Source organism: Rhinichthys klamathensis, unplaced genomic scaffold, assembly GCF_029890125.1.
Source record: "Rhinichthys klamathensis goyatoka isolate OS25496 unplaced genomic scaffold, OSU_Roscu_1.1 h1tg000019l_1, whole genome shotgun sequence".
Lineage (NCBI taxonomy): Eukaryota > Metazoa > Chordata > Actinopteri > Cypriniformes > Leuciscidae > Rhinichthys > Rhinichthys klamathensis.
The window spans coordinates 731,406-756,238 of NW_026606570.1; the positions used below are offsets into that span (position 1 = coordinate 731,406).

General features: G+C 43.5%; 1 protein-coding gene across 2 annotated transcripts in view; it reads left to right on the forward strand.

Annotated features, from left to right (window-relative positions):
• The window catches only part of cldn15b (claudin 15b), a 72,347-nt gene that overhangs the window by 43,719 nt on the left and 3,795 nt on the right, over positions 1-24,833 (forward strand). The gene's annotated exons all lie outside the window — the stretch shown is intronic.

Genomic DNA, 24,833 nt, shown 5'->3' on the forward strand with positions numbered 1-24,833 from the left:
AGAATAATTTCCATTTCAGCGCATACAGTCTTCTCGTGGAAGGGGCTCTGGAATGGAGAATGGTCTCAACGACCTCAGTCGAGAGACCGGATTCTATGAGCCTGGCCCCCTCAGAGGCCAGGCCCACAGTTTCCACAACTCCGGCCGAGGGTGAAAAATCGTGCCCTCTACCTGGGACAGCAGGTCCCTCCTGATTGGAATCTCCATGGGAGAGCCGTTCAGAAGAGACACCAAGTCCGAAAACCAAACTCGAGTCGGCCAGTAAGGGGCTATTAGTAGCAGACGGGCCCCTTCCCGGCGAACCCTCTCCAGAACCCCCGGGAGCAATGATATCGGGGGAAATGCATACAGGTGCAGCCTCGGCCACACCTGCACCATCGCATCCAGTCCGAGAGGAGCTGGGTGCGTGAGAGAGAACCACATGGGACAATGGGTTGTATCTGAGGATGCGAAAAGGTCTATCTGAGCACGACCAAATTTCTCCCACAGGAGCTCCACCACCTCGGGGTGAAGTCTCCACTCCCCGGGCCTCAGCCCCTGCCTTGACAGTATATCTGCTCCCACATTCTGACGCCCCGGAATGTAAACTGCTCTGAGAGATAGCAACTTCCCCTGGGCCCATAGGAGGATCTGATGGGCCTGCTTGCAAAGGTGACGTGACCTCAGACCCCCCTGATGGTTGATATATGAAACCACTGACGTGTTGTCCGTACGAACCAACACATGATGGCCTCTCAGGTCTGGCAGGAAATATTTGAGAGCTCGAAATACCGCCATCATCTCCAAACGATTTATGTGCCATGACAGATGATGGTCCTGCCAAAGACCTTGCGCCGAGCGGCCACTCATGACCGCCCCCCATCCTGTGAGGGAAGCATCCGTCGAAAGCGTGACGCGTCGACAAGAAGCTCCCAGCACTGGGCCCTGGGCGAGGAACCAAGGTTTCTTCCACATGACCAAAGCACGAAGGCATAGCCGCGTGACCTTGATCTTGCGGAACGGATTTCCCCTCGGAGAAAACCCCTTGGTTCTGAGCCACCACTGCAGGGGTCTCATGTACAGCAGGCCAAAAGTAATCACGTTGGACGCTGCTGCCATGAGCCCCAACAGTCTCTGAAACTGTTTCACAGTGAGTGACTGGCCTAGTTTTACATTTTTTACGGCTGTGAGAATCGCAGCGATCCGAGCAGGAGATAGACGTGCCTGCATTGTGGTCGAATCCCAAATTACACCTAAAAAAGTGGTCCTCTGAGTAGGGAGGAGAACACTCTTCTTGGTGTTGAGCCGCAACCCCAACTCCTTTATGTGAGACAGAACGACATCTCGATGCCGAACCGCCAACTGCTCTGACTGAGCTAAAATCAACCAATCGTCGATATAATTTAATACGCGAATGCCCTGGAGTCTCAAGGGAGCCAGAGCTGCATCCACGCATTTTGTAAAGGTGCGGGGTGATAAACCTAGGCCAAACGGCAGAACCCGATACTGGTAAGCTTCGCCCCCGAAAGCGAACCTCAGGAACTTCTGTGAAACATGCTGTGATGAGGATGGATAGATACATGGAAATAAGCGTCTTTCAGGTCTATTGTGACAAACCAGTCCTCGGACTGAATCTGTGAAACAATTTGCTTGAGTGTGAGCATCCTGAACTTGAGTTTCTGAACTCTGCTGTTTAACTGGCGCAGATCTAGAATAGGACGCAACCCTCCATCCTTTTTCGGAACAATGAAGTAACGGCTGTAAAACCCTGACTCTCTGTTGGGAGGAGGCACCCTCTCTATCGCTCCTTTTTGAAGAAGTGTCAGAACTTCCTGCTCCATAACCAGAGCCTGCTGTGGGTCCACCACTGTGGGAAGGACCCCTTGAAATCTGGGCGGACGAGAACCGAACTGAATTCTGTAACCCTTTTCTATTATGTGCAGGACCCATAAAGAAATATTTGGCAGAAGTTTCCACGCTGCCAGAAATTCTGATAAGGGAACCAGTCCCTCGAGACTGGCCTCTGGATTTGATTGAACAATCATTTCGGCGCCCTGAAGCGGCGAACCGGCAGGGAACAACCGAACTGACCGTTCTACAAACCTCCTCAGAGGATTGTACGGGGACGCTGACACCTCGGTGCCCTGAAACGGCGAACCGGCAGGGAACAACCGATGTGGCAACGCTGCGACTCTCCTCGGAGAATCGCCCCCCGGAGGGCGCCAAAGAGAAACGGTTCCTCGGAATCGTTCCTCCTTGGAGGGGACCACCCTCAGAAGCCTGGCACACTCGGCGTCAGGACTTCTTCTTAGTCCAGGCTCTCTTGGAGATGACAGTCCTCAGATCCTGTCTACCCCCAACAGGCCTGGACTGCGAACGCCACTCGGGAACCCCAGATTGTGGAGGAGCCCGAGCAGCGACGCTCTGTTTCTGCTGGAATCTGTGTGCGGAGCTCGTAGACGGACGAGGCTGCTCCATCTTTATATTACGTGCAGCCTCGGGGACACTGGACCGGCGAGGAAGAAACCTCTGAAACGCAGCCGCTTGTTTTTTATTTTCTTGAAACCTATCGACAACACAATTTATAGCATCGCCGAACAGACTTGTAGGAGAAAGCGGTGCGTCCAGGAGAACAGATCTATCTTTATCCTTGATTTCAGAAAGATTCAACCATAAATGACGCTCCGTGGCCACCAGGGCTGCCATAGAACGGCCCACTGATTTAGCTGTCTCCTTGGTGGCCCGGAGAGATAGATCTGTTGTGCGACGTAATTCTCGAACAGTATCAGCACTAACTTCCTCACATTCATCCATGTCCCTCAGCAGGTCAGCCTGATAAGCTTGTAAAATCGACATTGTATGTAAACATGCTGCAGCCTGACCTGCTGCCGAATACGCTTTACCCACCAGCATTGATGTATTTTTTAATGGTCTGGTGGGTAACGTCGGGGCTTTCAGTGATGACGCTGACTCGGGGGAGAGATAGCTCGCAAGCGTCTCTTCCGCACGAGGCATCGTCAAATAACCATAATTATCCATACCTCTAACTTTACTATAATTACTAGTTTGAGGATTATGAACTCTGAAAGACGCCGGTTTATTCCACGATCTGGACACCTCAGTGTGAAGATCAGGAAAAAACGGGAGTTCCCGACGAGGAGGTCGTGATCTAGATGGTAAATAACGTTCATCTAGAAGACTCTTTCTTGATTCAACATCAATATCATCAGCTGGCCACTCAATATTTAATTTAGTAACAGCACGAGATAAAACCTCCATAAGCTCCTCATCAGCAGGGGTATGAGCTGGCGAAAACTCAAATTCCCCCATATCAACGACATCCAGTTCCTCAGAACTGGATAGCCGCAACAGTGGTGTCTCAGCCTGGGGAGGAGAAACCGCAGAGCGGGCTCCTTCCTGGGCTGGGACACCGGATCCAGCAGGTAAGGGCTGAGAAAGGGCGGGGCCCGTCTCAAACCCCGCTACTAAATCCATATGTGAACCCCAAGATGAACGCCGCCGCAGTGCCTCGGCAGCCGCGGGACCCGCACCTCGGGGAACACGAACCGAACCATCCTCCTCAAAGAATGCCCGGCGAGAGCGGAGAGTTTTCATGGACAAACTCATGCAATGCTCGCAGTCAGCCCCCTCGAGGACCGACTGAGCATGCTCCACTCCCAAACAAGCAACACACATCTGATGTGTGTCCCCACCCGTAATGAAACGAGGGCAAGGGACAACACAACGTTTGTAATCTTGCTTGCTCGCCATAATGATATATATATATATGAATGATCGGACAGACAACAATAAATAGACAAGGACAGAGTCACAGAGAGCGCTTACTGAAGACAACAGAAGCTGTCGCGGTCTGTTTTCAAGGGTGCTTTATAGTTTCCTGGTCTATGACGTCACCTATGACGTATCGGGCTTCCATTGGACTGATTTTACACGTGCTTCATGACGCAATCACGCAGAGCGTTCCCACCGCGTCTCAAACGCAGCTCGAAGTTCCCTTGAAAGGGAACCGGACAAGAGTCTCACTCGGTCAGGCTTTCACTTAAAATAGGATAAGAAGAGCATTAAACAGAAATAACCCGGCGCACGCAGCTCTTAAAGGGGCCACACCTTATTTCCACTCGTTATTTACGGCAGTACAAGTACTCCACAGCGACTCTAGGGGTCGCTGTTTGACAAAAACGGAATTCCTACATAGTGTATCTTTAAACAGACTTATCAACATAGTCAATAAAAGAGCGTCACGTCTTAAAAAATAGTTTTTCCAATCCTCTTAGCGAATACCAAATTTTTTCGAGGCAGAGACAGGACATCATATCTCTAATCCATTGAGTATGAGTGGGTGGCAAGGAATCTTTCCACTTTAATAATAATGCTCTACGTGCAAGCAAGGAAGAGAAAGCAAGGACTTCACACATTGATGCTGACAACCGTACGTCCTCTGGAGCAACTCTACGGAAGAACCGTAGAAACGGTGTGAAATATCTATCGCCAGTAACGTTCTAATTTGGGGCATGTCCAGAACATGTGAGTTAATGTTCCCTCAGCACATTGACATCTATTGCACATAGGACTAGTACCAGGAAACATTTGAGCTAGTTTAACTTTAGATATATGAGCTCTGTGTACAACTTTAAACTGTATAAGTGAATGCCGAGCACACATTGACGATGAGTGGACCTGTTTAAGGACACAGTTCCATGTGTCTTCAGAGAGTGGTCTGTCAAGGTCTTCCTCCCAAGCTCTCTTAATCTTATCCAGGGATGAGGATAGTAACAGATTTTTTTTAGCTTTATGGCAGCTCTAGAATAAAGTTATTTTCCAGTTAAAGTTAGTTTTGATTGATTCACTTCCGTCGCAACGATCATTAGTTATTAATTTTTAAACGCGAACCTGTGAGAATGCTGATAGCGTGCACATGCGTATTAAGAGTTCATTCTATAGGTATACACGTTTGAATATATGTGCGCAGGCATGTAGTCCTTCCCTAAAAAACCAACCCTCAACAAACTACTTGTCTGGCCTTAAAATTTATAATACAGAATTGTATTGCTTCGGCGTAGCCACGTGAACCGTAATTATCCCGACAACGATTATCTGTACAGAGGTAAATGGAAGGAAGCCTTCACAGGGGAAGGACTAGTTGACACTTCAGGACTGCGTTGTCGTTGCGTCCAGACGCAGGCCCTTCATCAGATCTGGATACGGCCCGGATCCGGCAGACTGCGGTAAACCTCGGGATAAACAAAGAGACTAATATTAGTGTAGATGCCATTCATTCTACATCATAATTTAACGAGTACATCAGGATTTATGGGAAGACCGTAGAGATCGCAATAGACGTGAAGGACTATAATGCGTTAAGAGCTCGCTCAATTACTGGGTAGCTAAACCATTTAGTGCTTTGTAAGTAATCAGCAATATTTAAAAATGTATACGATGTTTAATAGGGAGCCAATGCAGTGTTGACAGAACCGGGCTAATATGGTCATACTTCCTGGTTCTGGAAAGAACTCGAGCTACTGCGCTTTGGACCAGCTGTAATTTGTTTATTAAGCGTACAGCAGGGCAACCACCCAGTGTCATGATTCTGCCATCATGTCTTTGATTTCTCTAGTCTTGTGGCAGGATCATGGCAGACCCATGTTTTGTGTACAAGCACATGGCCTTTTGCTTGGGCCATGTGCTTGTGTTGTCTCGTTACGTACCCCGCCCCCTTGTTATCCTCGTCTTGTCATTATTGTCTAGTTAGTTTCACCTGTTCTTGTCATTAGTGTCTCCCTATATTATCCCCTTGTGTTTGCTGTCCTTTGTCGGTTCATTGTCAAACTCTGTCTATCATTGATCATTGTGTGTCTATCTTTATAGCACACTTCTGTAAGTACTTTGTCTAGAATCCAGTTTAATGTATTGTGAGTTTTTGTTATTAGTTCCTGCCTAGTCAAGTTCTAGTCAAGTCTTTATTTATTATCTAGTCTTGCTTGTTACCTCTAGTCTTGTTTTGCCCCCTCGTGGGTTTTGTTTTGTCTTCAATAAATTGTGTGTAGAGCATTCAGTCTGCTTTTGGGTTCGTCTATCTGCACCCTCATAACACCCAGTAGAGCATTACAATAATCTAGCCTTGATATCATGAACGCATGAACTAACTGTTCCGCATTTGTCAATGAGAGCATATGACGTAATTTATATATCTTTTTAAGATGGAAAAATGCGGTTTTACAGATACTATTTATGTGACTTTCAAATGAAAGATTGCTATCAAAGAGCACACCCAGGTTCCTAACTGACGACGAAGACTTGACAGAGCAGCCATCAAGTGTTAGACAGTATTCTAGGTTATTACATGAGTTTTTTGTCCAATAATTAGAATCTGTTTTTTTCAGAATTGAGTAGTAGGAAGTTACTAGTTGTTCTGTCCTCACTAGACGTGTCACTTCTCTATCCAGCTAGACAGACAGTGAACAGGCGAGATGTTGATTCATGGCTTTTAATCTTCCATTAGCTTTCATGAATCTTTTCTCATTAAACTTTAACATTGTAAAACTGTAAACAAACAGAAAATACAGCAATTAGAATTGTACATATTCAAAGTGCATAGCTGACTGAACAGTATTTACTGCCTATAATAAGCACTTATTTGAAACATTAAATCAACATATTAAGCATTAAACATTACATTGTCATGTGCATTTAATAATTATATTCCTAGTTTTAGGTAATAGCTTGTAATCACGGAAACCAAATCAGCCTAATTATCATAACAAAAGATCGCTAGCATACGGCGCTAACTAATGCTCACGTATTGCACAATCACTTTACGTCACGGTTATAGCACATTTGCTTCTCTGAATTTACTGACAAACATGTTAAACTTACTAAACATCAAATTTATATGAAAAATAATAGTAACTTACAGCCTTATGCGAGCCAAAACTTCACCGTAGGAGCAGCACTTCAGCCATGACACTTTACAATAAACTCAAATCGACGCAAGTCATACGGAGTTACCATACACAATCTCGCCACAAGAGGGCGCTTAAAGGTTGACATATAACCAAATCAACCTGTCTTTTACAATTAAACTGAACCATTACACTCCCCGCCTGGTATAAATGCTTTATACCACTATTTAATACTAATCAGTCTTTGTATCACTACTTTGGGGAAGCAGGAGAACAAGTTGAGTCACTGGGCGCAAGTAGACACGAGAAATCCCTTGCTTCACAACTTTGACTTCCACTTTTCTGATCCTCTTGTCTTCGCTTGGGATGCTTTTAGTTATGAGTCCTATGGGCCATTCATTACGTTTAACTTGGTCATCTTTCAACAAGACTTCGTCCCCCACTTGAATGTTTTCTTTGTCATGAGCCCATTTCCTCCTTGGCTGAAGCACTGACAGATAATCTTGTCTCCAGCGCTTCCAAAAGGTGTTTGCAAGACCTTGAACGTGTTGCCATTGCTTTTTATACATGTCTTTTATGTCAAATGTCCCTTCAGGAGCGGGAGCAGCTCCTGCCTTTGGAGTTAGAAGCATAGACGGTGTCAGAATAGTTGGTGAATCTGCATCAGTACTTATGGGAACCAATGGACGAGCATTAATGATTGCCATGACTTCCGCCATAAGTGTAGTGAGGACCTCATGGGTAAGGCGAGTTGGACTTGACTGCAGTAACATGGCATCTAGAATGTGGCGAGCGATGCCAATCATTCTTTCCCATGAGCCACCCATATGTGATGAGTGGGGTGTGTTGAATGTCCATGTGCAACCTTCGTTGCTGAGGTAGTCTTGGATCTCAGGCTGATCGGTACTGATTTTTAGCTCCTTACAGGCTCCTATAAAGTTGGTGCTGCGGTCTGATCTGAGTCCCTAAGCAACTAAATAAAACTGCCCAGCGTTTGCTTTCTGCGGCCCCACCCCTAGTCTTTCGAGTGACTACACTCCAGGGCCCAAAAACATCTAACCCGACCCTAGTGAACGGGGGCTCCATGGTGAGTCGATCTTCTGGGAGGTTGGCCATTTTTTGTTCAACAGGTTTTCCTCTAAGCCTACGACAAGTGACACACTGGTAGATTACAGTTGAGACTAGTTTCCTGCCTCCAATTATCCAAACACCAGCAGATCGTAACGCTCCCTCAGTGAGGTGACGACCTTGGTGAGCGACGCCTTGGTGATAATGTCTCACAGGCAGAGTTGACACATGATGTTTTTTAGGGAGTATCAGAGGGTGCTTTTCGTCATATGGAAGGTTGGCTAGAGACGTCCGACCCCCCACCCTTAACAGTCCATCTGAGTCTATGAAGGGTTCTAGAGTCCACAAGGGGCTTGTTTTGGTGATTCGTTCCCCTTTATGCAGCTTCTTAATGTCCTCTTTGAAAGCATATTGTTGGACGCATGAGATGACTGTAAGCTTAGCTTGAGTTTGAGGATTTGCTGTGTTTTGATCTGAAGCTTTGGACTTGTTTCTAGCTAGAGTAATGAGTTTTGCCATACCTCGTATGAGATGTTTCCACGTTGAGAACCGTTCGAACCGGTGTGGTCTGAGGGGTTCGATGCTGGCTTTAGTTGCATAGACATTCACTTCTGGTCGAATCTCTGAATCATGCTCTGGTTCTATTAGCTCGAACTCGTTGGTATCTGCTGTAGATGAACACTGGGGCAGTTCCTTCGACAAGAATGGGGGTCCGGTGAACCAGTATGTTTGTGGCAGTAAAAATGTTGCTATTGGGCGAGTAGCAATGTCTGCCGAGTTGTTTTCTGATGAGACATGATGCCACTGTGTTGGTACTGAAGATTTTCTGATTCTAGAAACTCTGTTCGATACATAGACATAACATCTTCTTGATGTGTTGTAGATGTAACCTAGTACAATCTTACTATCCGTGTAGTACTTTACAGCATGAAGCTTCAGGTCGATTTCTTGGCATATAAGCTCTGCCATTTCTGTAGCAAGGACAGCAGCGCATAGTTCCAGCCGTGGAATTGTGTGAGCTGGTTTTGATGCTATTTTAGCCTTGCCCATGACAAATCCGGTGAGGTGCTGTCCCTGCTCATTGACAACTCGCAAGTAGGTGACAGCTGCTATCGCTATGAATGAGGCGTCACAGAAAACACAAAGCTCTCTGTGTTGTGTTGAGGAAAGAGACAATGGTACGTACGGTCTGGGAATGTGTAGGTGCTCTAACTCGAGAAGAGAGTCTCTCCATACAGACCATAGTCTTTCTTTGGCTGGCGATAGGGGGTCGTCCCAGTCGCATGGTTCGGAGGTTAGTTCTCTTATGAGTGCTTTTCCCTGTATAGTTATAGGCGCAACAAAACCTAAGGGGTCGTACAAACTATTAACAGTGGATAGCACGCCTCTTTTGGTGAATGGTTTTTGTTCTTTAGAGACTTGAAACGTGAAAGAATCCGATTCGAGACTCCAGCTGATGCCTAAACTTCTTTGCACAGGTAATGGGTCAGTGTCTAAGTCAAGGCTTTTGATGTCTTTTGCTAAGTCATTGGCTGGGAACGCCTCCATGACCTTGCTGCTGTTTGAGGCAATTTTGTGTAAACGCAGATTCGACTCCGCTAACATTTTTTGTGTTTTTTGCAGGAGAGCGATTGCTTCCAATTCAGTAGGGAGTGAGGTTAGACCGTCGTCTACGTAAAAGTTCCTGGTGACAAAATGCTCTGCGTCCTTGCCATATTCCTTCAAACCGGCTTCAGCTGCCTTGCGGAGCCCATAGATTGCAACAGAGGGAGACGGACGGTTTCCAAAAACATGAACCTTCATGCGATACTCGATAATCTCTTTGGTGACGTCGTTGTCTTTAAACCAGAGAAATCGTATGAAATTGCGATGGTCTTCTCTTACTGTGAAACAGTAGAACATTTGTTCCACATCTGCTGTTATTGCGATGGGCTCTCTGCAGAATCTGATTAGAACCCCAAGCAAAGCGTTGTTGAGATCTGGGCCGCTTAAAAGGACATCGTTGAGCGCTACGCCCTCATGTTTGGCGCTCGAGTCAAAAACTACACGGATTTGCTTGGGTTTCTGCGGGTGGTACACCCCAAACATGGGGAGATACCAACACTCCTCATTCAGCTGTAAAGGGGGGGCGACTTCTGCCTGCTTGTTGTCAACGACTTTTTGCATGAACTGTATAAAGTGCTCTCTCATCTCAGGTTTTCTGTCGAGGCTTCGTTTTAGTGTGTTGAGTCTTTTTAAAGCCTGGTGTCGGTTATTTGGTAGACGTTGTCTGGGTGTAACAAAGGGTAGGGGTGCAACCCAGCTGTTTGTCTCATCCTGATACATTTCGTTCTGCATTATTGTGAGAAATTGTGCATCCTCTGGTGAAGGTACTAACCTTTCATCATCCTCCTTCCTGATAAAGACAGTGTCCCCGAGATTGTCAGTTTGTCTTGCCTGGTAAGTATCTGTACAGCTCTGAATGTCTTTTGATTGACTTACAGATTTATCTTTTATTTGCAGGACATTGGTACATGGTCTGAGGTATGATGGACGGCCGTTGAGCAACGTGTTAGTTTTGTACGTTGCGACAGACTTTGGTTTGTGTGCGCCATTCAAACAGACGTCTCCCACAATAACCCAACCAAGGTCAAGGCGCTGGGCGAATGGTGCATCATGGGGACCATTGCACTGCTGTCTCACTTTGTGCAAACTCAGGATGTCTCTACCCAAGAGCAACAGGATTTGTGCATTTGAGTCTATGGGATGTATCTTGTGTGCGATCGCCTTTAAATGTGAGTGATATCGGGCGACTTCAGGCGAGGGGATCTCTGAGCGATCCTCTGGGATCATGTCACATTCTAACATCGCAGGCAGTGGCACCTTTATGTGACCATCCATAGACTCGACAACAAAGTCTTTAGCCTTTCTCCCTCTCACTTCCATGATACCTGAACATGTCTTCAAAGTATACACCTCTGTGCCTCCTTTAACACCAAAGAGGTCGAAAAAGTCCGAGCGTGCAAGAGACTGATTACTTTGTTCATCCATAACAGCATACAGGTTTATTGCCTTATTCCTCTGACCTAATGGATACACTTTGGCAAGGCATATTTTAGCACAAGACCTTGAGCCGCGCTGTTCGCCACATACCTCTGTGCACATTGCTGTAGCTGCGACTGATGGTGTGCTGAGCTCAGGCTCCCCGCCATGCTGTTTCACCTCTGTCGGCGGTGTGATGCTGTTAGGAGGAGGTGGGCCTGGATGTAGCACTGTATTGTGTCTTTCACTCCCACATTCCTTGCAGGTGGCTTTGATCTGACAGCTTCTGGCTTGGTGTTTGGTTGATGCACAACACTTGAAGCAGATGTTGTTATCCTTCAGATATGTTTTTCTCTCTTCTAGGGACTTACTACGGAAACTACGACATTTTCTGAGGGGATGCGGCTTTTTATGCAAAGGACATTGTTTGTCAGGATCCTCACTAACATCTGTTGTTTCATTACTCTGTGCTATTTCTGTCTTTGTCACTGAAATCATAGGGCGAGTACTGTTTTTAACAGGTCTGTCAAACTTGGACTGAACTGCTGACAGAAATGAAAAGCTAGGATCATTTCTTATGCGTGCTTGCTCCCGTACAAAGTTAGAAAAGGTAGAAAATGGTGGAAATGTGGCATTGTAATCTACCTTGTATTTGGATGCATGTGAGATCCATCTTTCTTGTAGGGAGTAAGGGAGCTTTTCCACTATGGGATTAACACCACGAGCTGTATCCAGAAAGGCTAACCCAGGTGAATAACCCTCTGCTTTAGCTAATTGTAGTTCAAGTAAGAGGTCTCCTAGCTCTCTTAGTCTACTTGAGTCTCTAGGTGTAATCTTAGGGAAGTTTTCAACCTTTTGAAAGAGTGCATGTTCAATTACCTCAGGTGCTCCATAGGTTTCTTCCAAGCGCTGCCAGATCATTTTTAGGGCTGCAGAGGCATCATTGATTTGAGCCGCACTGATTCTTTTAGCTTGTTGGTTTGACTTTGGTCCAAGCCATTTTACAAGTAGATCTAATTCTTCTTTAGGAGACAGGGACAAGTCTTTAGTGACATTCAGAAATGAGGATTTCCAGCTTCGATAATTCTGTGGATCATCATCAAAGGTTTGCAAAGTGGCTGACACCAGTTCACGTCTCATCAGATATTTAGCCATATCATTTACCGTAGATGTCTGCTGAGGATTTGTGGGCGTTGAGCTGAATGACTGGTGTTGGTGTTTGAGAACTGGAGGTGATATGTTAGGATGAGGTGTTGATGAGTATATGGATGGCCGTTGTTGTCTGTGCTCTGGGAATTTTTGCTTGGTTACAGGAGTATTGTAGGGGGCTGGTGATGGTTCTGCGCCTGCATTATCATGTTGGTAGAAGGGGTTCATGATTGAGATTTGAGGCTGTGATGGCACTTGGCTGTTTTGCAAGAATACTTGACTGTCAATGAAATTTTGAACCTTTTCCTTGGAATCCACAGGGTTGTCGCACAGATGTTCTTGGCTGTAAGGCTGTTGTTCTTCAAACTGTGCGGCTGCTTCTAGTATCTCTGCTTCTGCAGCTGCAGCTGCCGCTTCTTTCTTTATCTTTAAAATATGTAGCTGAGCCTGCATTTCAGCTTGTTGTTTCATTACTTCAGCTTCCTCCTCTGCATAGACCACCTGCGCTTGTACAGCCTCAGCTTTGGCTGGCTGTCGTTGAGATTGCGGATCCAATGGCTGCCACATGATGACTGAAGTTAACAGCGTCTGAAAGGCGTTGTCTGCTGATAAAAAGGCTTTTTACTGTTCTGTCCTCACTAGACGTGTCACTTCTCTATCCAGCTAGACAGACAGTGAACAGGCGAGATGTTTATTCCTGGCTTTTAATCTTCCATTAGCTTTCATGAATCTTTTCTCATTAAACTTTAACATTGTAAAACTGTAAACAAACATAGAAAATACAGCAATTAGAATTGTACATATTCAAAGTGCATAGCTGACTGAACAGTATTTACTGCCTATAATAAGCACTTATTTGAAACATTAAATCAACATATTAAGCATTAAACATTACATTGTCATGTGCATTTAATAATTATATTCCTAGTTTTAGGTAATAGCTTGTAATCACGGAAACCAAATCAGCCTAATTATCATAACAAAAGATCGCTAGCATACGGTGCTAACTAATGCTCACGTATTCCACAATCACTTTACGTCACGGTTATAGCACATTTGCTTCTCTGAATTTACTGACAAACATGTTAAACTTACTAAACATCAAATTTATATGACAAATAATAGTAACTTACAGCCTTATGCGAGCCAAAACTTCACCGTACGAGCAGCACTTCAGCCATGACACTTTACAATAAACTCAAATAGACGCAAGTCATACGGAGTTACCATACACAATCTCGCCACAAGAGGGCGCTTAAAGGTTGACATATAACCAAATCAACCTGTCTTTTACAATTAAACTGAACCATTACACTAGTCATCCAAATTTTTATATCAGCTATGCATTCCATTAATTTTGTGAATTGGTAAGTTTCGTCAGGGCGTGAAGAAATATAGAGCTGCGTATCATCAGCATAACAGTGAAAACTAATGCCATGCTTCCTAATGATATCTCCCAAGGGTAGCATGTACAGAGTGAACAGTAACGGTCCTAGTACTGAGCCTTGTGGTACGCCATACTGAACTTGTGATCGATAAGACATCTCTTCATTTGCTGCTACAAACTGATAACAGTCAGATAAGTATGATTTAAACCATGCTAATGGAATTCCACTAATGCCAACATAATTTTTCGAGTCTGTTTAAAAGAATGTTGTGGTCGATGGTATCAAATGCAGCACTAAGATCGAGTAACACTAATAGAGAAATACAACCACGATCGGATGATAAAACCAAAACATTTATGACTCTAATGAGAGCTGTCTCAGTACAATGGTACGGTCTAAATCCTGACTGAAAATCCTCGCAGATATAATTTCTTTCTAAAAAGGAACACAGTTGTGAAGATACTGCCTTTTCTAGTATCTTTGACAGAAAATGTAGATTCGAGATCGGCCTGTAATTGACTAATTCTGTAAAATACTTCTAGTTTTGTTTTCTTCCAGTTGCGCTCCATTTTTCTGGGTGCTCTTTTAAGGGCCTGAGTGTACTCGTTGTACCACGGTGTTTGACTATTTTCTTTAATCTTCTTTTAAGCGCAACGGAGCAACTGTGTCTAAAATACTGGAAAAGAGAGAATTAAAGTAACAACAGGTCGTTTTTTGCTCTCGGGCTCCCCCTACAGTTGGGAAACAGTATTGTCCTCTACTACTGTCGTAAACTCTGTCATCCTACATGCACGTGCAATTGTTGACAACCAGGATAGCCCTGAACACTGTAGGAGGAGGTCACATGCAGGTGTTCTGCTTGCGTCGCGTGTGAAATGTCTTCATCCCAGGTACAGTGGCATATATTTCAGCATGTCATATGAATATAATTTCATGGGTTTTATTTTTTTTCTAACGACAAATGATCGCGATGCTCACGTTTACAAGCCAGCGTCATTATAGTAGCCTAGTCTATTGGTTACCGTTTTACTGGATCTATATGATACTTCAATGCAATGTTTGAGTGACCATATATCGTCAATATTATAATATCAAGCTACCATAAATGAATCTGCAAATTTTACAAATCGATTTGCATTATAGCTTGAGGCAAGACAAATAAACAAATATCACAGACATGTTAGGTATCCTAAAATATGATTTTATTAATAATCTTCCTCCTTTCTTTGTACATGTTGAGTAGACTACACTTTTTAGGTCAAACATTTGCTATTTGCATTTCATCGATTGCAAAGTTCAAATCAGAACGAGAATACTAGCGATAGCTAACCATCAAAAACTAGAATATCGTTTACTAGCTACCAGATTGATAATTCGCTACTACTCTAGCGAATTAGAGAGGTTAGAGAGAGGCATTCTTTTTTCGATGGGGCGTTCGATGCTCCCTGCACACGCAAGGTCTCTCGCTCGCTTTCTCTCTCTGCCGTCCGCGCGCGTTGGAGCACAGTCTCTGTCTCGCGTGCGCGCTCGCTCTAGATTCCGGGAGATTTGAACTAATTTGCGGTATAACTTGTCGATCACGAGTGGCTCAACAGGTAGATCTATAGATAAACTCATCTTTCAGGGATTTGACCGACCGGGTTGACAATTTAGCGTGAGAAACCGGGGGTGTGGCGTACGTGTGAGCGTGTGAAACCAATCAAATGCGGGTGTCTCACGGCCAATGCGTGAGTTGGCAGCTCTGCAATGTTGATCCTCGTTCTGCCTTTAACGCGATCACTTTCTCTTTTTCTCTTTTTGCTTTGCTCCGATAAAACCTTTGCTTTCTTGTTTTTCTGTGCTGCTTCGGCCATGACTATAGCATTTGGCTCGCAAGTCCGATTTTAAGGAAGTGGGGGTGGTGGTGGAAGTGACGTATATGCCGTAAAGCAGTCGAATTTTGTAGTTCTCTTTGTTCGCCGGTTACTACCCGAAACCCGAAGTTTAAAAGTACGATTAAAAACGCTACAGACCCCGTCAGGCTATGGCAGACGTGTCATTCAACCTATTGTAAGTCGATGTACCATCACAAGAGACTTGGAAATATATTATGAAGGTTGAAAAGTTACCTGTTGTTACTTTAAAAGTTTCTGTTGCAATATCGAGTTTTTCTAAGCTATCTGGGATGCTGAGATGAATAAACTGATCTGGAAGATTATTAATAAAGCAATCTTTAGTGGCAAAATTGATAGGTCTAACATATTTGTAACACGGACTCGGCTTTGCAGCCTTGGCTAAATGAAGTTTACACGAGACTAGATAATGATCTGAGATGTCATCGCTCTGCTGCAGAATTTCAACGGCATTAACATTGATTCTGTGTGATAATATTAGATCTAGAGTATGATTACAACAATGAGCAGGTCCTGACACGTGTTGTCTAACTCCAATAGAGTTAAGAATATCTTTAAAGGCCAAGCCCAATGCATATTTTTCGTTATCTACATGTATATTAAAATCACCAACAATTAGGACTTTATCTGCAGCGAGTACTAATTATGATAGAAAGTCAGCAAATTCTTTGATAAAGTCTGTATGGTGCCCTGGTGGCCTGCATACAGTAGCCAGCACAAATCTCAAACGTGATTTATCATTTGCACTATATATTGTTACATTAAGCACCAACACTTCAAAATAATTATATTTGAAACTAGATTTCTTAGTAATTCTGAAAATATTACTATAAATTACAGCAACACCTCCCCCTTTGCCTTTCATACGAGGTTCATGTTTATAACAGTAATCCTGGGGGGTGGACTTATTTAAAGTAATGTAATTGTTTGGTTTTAGCCAGGTTTCTGTCAAACACAACACGCTTAGGTTATAGTCTGTAATCATATCATTAACAATAAGTGCTTTTGAAGTAAGGGATCGAATATTCAGCAACCCAAGCTTTATCATTTGCTCATTGCACAAAGGGGCCATGCTTTCAAAAAGTTTGGGAACCACTGATAAACCACATATAGAGCATACTTTTTTAGTTGTCGTGAAGTAATTACTTATTCAAAATAAGTATCTACCCAAGAGTATGTGATTTCGGACGCAGGCTTTTTGTCTAGGGATGGTGATGATTGGCTCATGTAGGCTAATGAGTGTTTCAACCTGATTGGTGCAGTGACTGCAGTCAATTCCAGGCACACCTTAAAAGCCCTGATGTCACTCCTTTTAGTGGAACATTTAGTTGTTTTGTTAGGAGTGAATTGTTGGTTTGGCTGTGTGATTAGACAAAAACTTGAGTGTTAAGAGTTCTGTAATCATTCCCAGCAAACAATAGCCGTCATTTCACCTACTAGGTTAGTTAACCAAAATAACCTTGAATTTGGTTACATGTCGTTTTTTCCAAAATAACTTGCGAGATGTATGATATTCCATCATGTAAGCAAAGTCAACAGTAGTTACAAGGTTTCAAAATGAGAAGGAAGGCTTGCTGCGCTTCTGTGATTCCCAAACAATCCGGTGCAACCAGGGCAGGACAAGACAAGGCAGAAAAGGAAAATCGCCGGTGCAACACATAAATCTTCTTAGTAATCCATTTATTTGAGGTACCTCAAATAAATGGATTACTAAGAAGATTTATGTGTTGCACCGGCAGTAGTTACAAGGTGTTTGGTTTCATATCTTAGACATGTTCTATGCGTAGCCTGTGCATCTATTCTTGGGCTATGGTTAGAAGTCTACAAAATTTTCACTGACAGTCCAAATTTTGCCTTGTTTGGACGGCTATTAGACGTCTTTTACATACAAAATTACTTGCCGGGTTGTTTGTTCTCTGAGAGTGTAGCGGCAAAAACATTGTTGGGTTTTTCCTGTAACCCCCTGTTAATGTTTCCAACCACCTGGAGAATGCGAGTACCGGGTCAGACTCACAGCCCGAATCCAAGAAAATCCAAGAGTGTTGTTGCTTGAATGATTGTGGATATTTATTGCAAATAAATATAAAGTACAAAACAAAAACTGAGAACTGGTTTAAATGTCTTTAAGCATTCCTTTGTTGCGCTTGGCGTTCAGCTTTCTCACACAGGCCAAGCTTCAGTAGCACAGATCCAGGCCGAGGTCAAAGACTGTATCAGCTGGCACGCCTTCTCCCTCTCTCATGCGCTACACACTCCAACTTATAGGATAGCGCCCTCTCTGGCTGTAGAAGGTGTACCACTCAAATGCAATAGAAAAAACAATTATAAGTAAATTATGAAACCAAAAATAAAACTCAAATGCGGCTCCTACACACCGGCCCCTAATTGTTCTCTATAGAATCAATTATTCAAAATAAATAAAATAAAAAAGGAGCCAGAAATCAAATAATCTCTTAATATTTTTTAGAAATATATGTATATATGTATACATTACATCCCTTATTGGTGATCTTTAAGGAGCACCGGACACTCTTCATTTTCCAGAATTCGGCACAGTTTGGTAATGGGTCTATCAAGGATTGAAGTCTGTGTCTGGAGCTTCACGGATCGGACCAGCCCCTTTTGATCAGGCTTGGTCTCTAGAACTCTTCCTAATGGCCATGACCCTCTAGGAGCAGTGGGGTCAACCACCAGAACAAGATCTCCAACATTCAGGTTCTTCTTCACTACAGTCCATTTTTGCCTTTCCTGGAGTAGAAGAAGATATTCTTTGGTCCATCTATGCCAGAAGAGGTCTGCCATGTACTGGACCTGTTTCCAGCGGCGTCTAGCATAAAGGTCTGATTTCAGAAAGATTCCAGGAGGCATAATGGGCTGAGTTTTCAGCAGGAGAAGGTGGTTTGGGGTCAGCGGTTCTAGGTCGTATGGGTCTGAGGACACTGTGGAGAGAGGACGGTTGTTTAGAATAGCCTCTACTTCACAGAATAGAGTTTGAAGACCCTCGTCATCGATGGACTGTTGATGGAGTGTGGAGTACAGTACATAACGAACAGATCTTATAAGCCTTTCCCAGACTCCACCATGGTGCGATGCAGCTGGTGGATTGAAACTCCACTCGATTCCATCAGGGAGCAGGGCATCCTGGATCTTCAACTTGTCCAGTGTCATCAGAGCTTTCTTGAGCTCCCCTTGAGCACCCACCAAGTTCGTTCCATTGTCAGATCTGATGTGCTTAATCTGCCCCCTTCTGCAAACAAATCTCCTCAAAGCGTGAATGCATGAGTCAGTGTCTAATGAGAAAGCTACTTCCAAATGAACAGCTCTGCTAGACATACATGTAAACAGAACTCCATACCTTTTGATGGTGCTTCTTCCTCGCCTCACTTCAATCGGGCCAAAATAGTCCAATCCGACATTGGTAAAGGGAGGGAGGTCAGGTAGGATTCTTTCCAGGGGCAAATCTGCCATTTTTTGCTCACCTGCTTTGCCCTTCACACGTCGACACATGACACATCTTGAGAGCACCTTTCTTGCTAAGGAGTTGGCTTTAATAATCCAATACTTCTTACGGAGCTCTGAGAGCATGTGGTTCCTGCCACTGTGACCACAGCGTTCATGAATGTGTCTTAAAAGAAGAATTGAAATGTGTGAATCTTTGGGCAAGATACAGGGATGTTTAGTTTCATCAGGCATGGCAGATTTATGCATCCGGCCACCTACTCTTAAGATGCTTGCATCTAGCACAGGATCCAGCCTACAGATCCTGCTGCTTCTTTTCACTTTAGGTGGGGTCATTTGCAGTGTTTTAATTTCATCTGGGAACGCTTGCCTCTGAACATAAGAGATAACTGACCTTTCTGCCTGTAAGAGATCTTCCACAGTGAGGAGCTGTCCATCGGGTTTGATCTTGAAAACCTCAAGTTTTGGGCTCCCCTTTTTGCTGTGGGAGCGGGTAGTGACTTGACAGGATGGGAAGCCCTTTTGTTTTTTGATTCTCAGTATCAAGGCCTTTTTCAGTTTGATGTACCATGCCGCTGCTTTAATTAGCCTAATCCAATTTGAAAAGTATGAAATAAGCTGGTTTGTGGGTGTTTCAGTGTTTACCACTGTTGTAAACACAGTAGTGTTTCTCCTGACCTCTGGATCATCCTGTAACACTGAGCCCAATGCCTCCACCTCTAACCAACTTTCCTCAGGTTTCCATAGGAACTCTGGACCATGTATCCATCTCCTTTGTTCCATGAATTTACCTGCACTTAATCCTCTCGAGGAATCATCCGCTGGATTGTCTTGACTTCTTGTGTATCTCCATTGGGAACGCTCCGAGTTATCCCGAATCAGCGAGACCCTGTTGGCTACATATGTTTTAAATCTTGCAGTGTCACTTCTAATGTACTTAAGTACGGTTTGGCTGTCAGTCCAGAAAACGGAGGGCTTTAAGGGTAGATGTAGTTCTCTCCTTAGCATTTTGTCCACTTTTACCAACAATGCTGCAGCGGCCAGCTCCAGACGTGGTACTGTGATGTTCTTTAAAGGTAGGACTCTGGACTTTCCCATGAGAAAAGTGACATGTATACTGTCCTGTTCATTAGCTTGTCTAATGTAGCTCACTGAGCCATAGCCATTCTCACTGGCGTCAGCAAAGTGGTGTAGTTCTGCGCACTTTGCTGTTCCATAGCCTTTTGGTTTCAAACAACGTGCAACACTGAAGCTTTTTATTCTCCCATCTCCTTTTTCTTAGAATATGCTCCTGCTCCTCAATTGCATGCCTTTCTTGCAGCTTTGCAGCTTTAGCCATTAAAGCTACTCTCTCTGCTTCTGCACTGATGCGCAATGACACAGACGATCCACGTGATCCAAATGATTGCGCATCAGTATCAGTATCACAATCTCCTATTTGGGTGACAGAAGAGGTGGCTTCACCTATGGCTTGGGAACCTGGGTTTTCTATAGCTGAAATCCAATTTTCAACGTTAGCCATAAAAGCCGTTATCTGTACATATCTAGGCTGATACCATGTTTCGTGGTCTTCTTGATTTGCTTCCTCATCCAACATTTCACTATAGGAGGCATGCACGGCTTTGAACTCTTCAAGAAATTCATTAAACTTAATCATGTTTTTTTTAACTTCATCCAGAAATTCCGGACTAGTCATTAAATCATTTACAATGTTCATTCTCCGTGTTACATGTGACATTTTTCCTCCTCTAGACGAGCGCAATTGCGCGACAGTTTCATTCATGTCTCTTCCAGGAGTTATTTCTTCCTCGTTAGAATCAGCCATTATTCTCAAAAAAAACCTTCCCAAAAATCTCAGAAAGTTTTTATCTTACTTCAATCAATGCAAAAGTTTTCAAAAAATGAAGAAAGCAGTTCGTATTCTTTGCAAAAATCAACATCTCGTTGCATTTCATTTGTTCCAATTTGGCTGTGTTTTCACAACGACAAACTGCTTTTCACCGCTTTTAATTACTTGTCACAGTTCACCAACTCAACAATCCTGCGGTGAGATTGGTTTCCATATTCTTTAAAAATTATAGACTTTGAAAGCACATACCTCAATCAAAGTGTTTCTTTGTTTGGCTTGCCACGCTTAGACCGATGTTTGCTTCGTCTTCCTCACGTAGTTTCAACATAAATCCTTTTTTGATCAATTCACAGCTAGTCTTTGACGAAATGTAGCGGCAAAAACATTGTTGGGTTTTTCCTGTAACCCCCTGTTAATGTTTCCAACCACCTGGAGAATGCGAGTACCGGGTCAGACTCACAGCCCGAATCCAAGAAAATCCAAGAGTGTTGTTGCTTGAATGATTGTGGATATTTATTGCAAATAAATATAAAGTACAAAACAAAAACTGAGAACTGGTTTAAATGTCTTTAAGCATTCCTTTGTTGCGCTTGGCGTTCAGCTTTCTCACACAGGCCAAGCTTCAGTAGCACAGATCCAGGCCGAGGTCAAAGACTGTATCAGCTGGCACGCCTTCTCCCTCTCTCATGCGCTACACACTCCAACTTATAGGATAGCGCCCTCTCTGGCTGTAGAAGGTGTACCACTCAAATGCAATAGAAAAAACAATTATAAGTAAATTATGAAACCAAAAATAAAACTCAAATGCGGCTCCTACAGAGAGTGAATTAGAAAGTAGTAAGAAACTGTTTGGTATTTTGACCCCATTGACTGACACTGATTTTGGTTTGCCCTTCTAACTACTGTAGTTTGCTCTGGCCTGTAAATAGTGCTTTGTAAATACATTGTATAAGAATCTGGGAAAAGTAAGGAGTTTGAAGCTATTTTGTTTGCTCATTTTATTCTTTGTTTTTTTGATATGTAGGGAGTGGATTTTATTGTATTTTGCTTTTCTTTCATTGTCTTGTTGGGTTAGTAAGTGCTGCAATCTGTAAACTTTTTGTTTGTTGTTTTGGCCTGATCAACTCCCTAAGCAAATTTCCATATGTATATGTTTGATCGCTGCTCTCTTGTTTATATCATTAAAACCCACAAAAGATCCCCTCTTCCACTCTCTCATGTCGTGTTATGTCCTTTACCACTAGACAGGGCAACACACAGTACTGTACAACTGCTGCCGCACCGCACGCAGGTGTGGTGTTTCCTGTGCAGACAGACAGTACACCTTCTGTAGTCTTCCAAGCACTATACAAGTGAAGGAAACTGTCATAGTCACACACCATTTGGACTTTGTTTTTCAGTTTGCACCATTTTCCTGAGTAGAGTTTGTTGTCATGGTTATTAATTTGATTCATCATTCAGTTCAGGTGTGTGCTGTTAATTATCCTTGTTTGCCGGTGTATTTAAGTTCCTTTGACACTAGACAAAGATGAAACTTTCTAGAGTGCATGTTGACTGCCTGCGTACTTTGAAAGTGTAGCAAGAGGGCTCCATAATCCCTATGGGCAATTAATAAGCCCAATCAAACATAGCCTAACTACCCCACCCTGAATCTCTCTCTCAGATTCAATGTGTACCTCACCAACAGAAGGAACAGAGACGTGTTTCTCAAATATGACAAAACTCACAATTTATTAACAGACATTATACAGAAAATGACACGCCCAATTTATGAGCCTTAATTCTTTGTCTGTGTAATCACACACTGAGCTGTAATCTTAAAAGAGAGAACACCAACTACAAGAAACAAAACAAACCACAAAAAAACTAGCGGACATTCGAGGAGGACTTACTGGTCACCGACAAGAGCCCACTCTATTGCCCCTATAAAATTCACCATTAAACGTGCCTAAAAAAAAGCTACAAACACACACACACAGACACAGACACAGAAACACACACACACACAGACACACACACACACACACACACACACACACACACACACACACACAAAGAGAAAAGATGTGCACAACACACAGTGTACATGAAGCACCAACGGAGGGTATCCGCCAAAGGGACCACACCCGCGTCCAACCAGCACCCCTCAGTGATCCACTAAAACAACAAAAAAAGCAATAAAACAAATGAGTTGGTTCTCAGAATAAAAAATGCTCAGGAAAATGACCATTAATAGTTTAAGCAGCCCATATATAGACTCAATTGATATATAGACTGAAATTAATAAACAGACCTTAACCAACAAAACCAAAAGAAAGAAGGGTTACGTATCCCAAAAAGGAAAAAAAAGGGGGGAGGAAAGAGAGCAGTGGCAAGTAAACTGGAAATTCAATGCTCTAATGGGTTGAACAGCACCACAACGCCATTTTCAATGGTCACTAACATGCGTCCACCAGCCCCACGACCAACAGGGAGATCTAATCAGCCTAAAACAAAAACCTCTAACTCAATATACAGCACCCGCACACAAGCGTGGGGGAAATGGCGAATAAAGCCCGTAAACCCCGCCAACAACTGCTCTTCCCGGTCTTATGAAGCAAATCTAATCGCGTGCACACCTCCGCCCACAGAGAAATGCTCTTGAAGGGGCCATATCACTTTCACCTCGCTACAATTGGCTGCTATGCTTCGAACCCCACACCCTCCCTGACCACACATTTATCAACATCTCCGTCAACCCCCCTGCCCCTCTCCCCTCCTCCTACACTTTGGATCTGTGAAGAGGACGTGTCAGGTCTTCAGGGAACCGAAGACAAAGAAAAGCACCAGGCTCAGACGCCATCTTACCAGCCTCTCTAAACATCTGTGCTGACCAGCTGGTCCTCATCTTCTTACAGATCTCAGCAGATCTTTTAACAGATCACTGGATCTTTGCGAAAACCCTTTCTGCTCCACCATCATCTCCATCCCCATCCCCCCACAAAAAAAAGGAAAACAAAATCAAATGGCTTCATAATGTTTTACCCTAACATCTGTGGTCATGAAGTCCTTTGAGAGATTGGTGTTGGCCTACCTGAAGGACATCACAGGACCCTTGCTGGACCCCTAAAGTTTACTTATCGAGCAAACAGGTCAGTGGATGATGCAGTCAACATTGGACTGCATTATATCCTGCAACATCTGGACAAACCAGGGACTTAAGCAAGGATCCTGTTTGTAGACTTCAATTCTGCTTTCGACGCCATCATCCCATCACTCCTCCAGGCTAAATTAAAAGATTAACCCAGCTCTCTGTTCCTAGCTCTATCTGTCAATGGATCACCAGCTTTCTGACAGATAGACAACAGCTAGTGAGAATGTGAAGATGTTGGACTTGAATTTTCCCAATCAGCACTGGGATGTGTGCTCTTCCCACTGCTGTTCTCCCTGCACACAAATGACTGCACTGCTAAAGATCCTTCGGTCAAACTCCTGAAGATTGCAGATGAAATTACAGTCATCTGCCTCATCCACAATGGTAACGAGTCTGCATACAGACAGGAGGTTGAACAACTGACTGTCTTGTGCTGTCATAACAACCTGGAGCTGAACACGCTCAAAACAGTGGAGATGATAGTGGACTTCAGGAGGAACACCCCAGCACTACCCCTACTCACCATCATGAACAGCAATGTGGCTGCTGTGGAGTTCTTCAAATTCGTTAGGCAAAAGCAGCTAGGCAACAGCTAGGCAAAAGAAAAGTTTCTTCCCCCAGGCAATCTACCTCATGAACAGCTAAATGTTCTCCCCACTGTGCAATGATAACCATGTGCAATACCACTTACATTTATTTAACAATACCCCATCTCTACTTATTCCACTCACTGTTAATTAAGCAATTAATTTGTGACTGTATTTGTTAATCTTTGTTAACGTTAGTTAATAAAAATACAACTGTTAATTGTTTGTTCATGTTACTTCACAGTGCATTAACTAATGTTAACAAATACAACTTTTGATTTTAATAATGTATTAGTAAATGTTGAAATTAACATGAACAAAGATTAATAAATGCTGTAGAAGTGGAGTTCATGTTAACTGATGTAGTTATCATGAAGCTAATGAAACC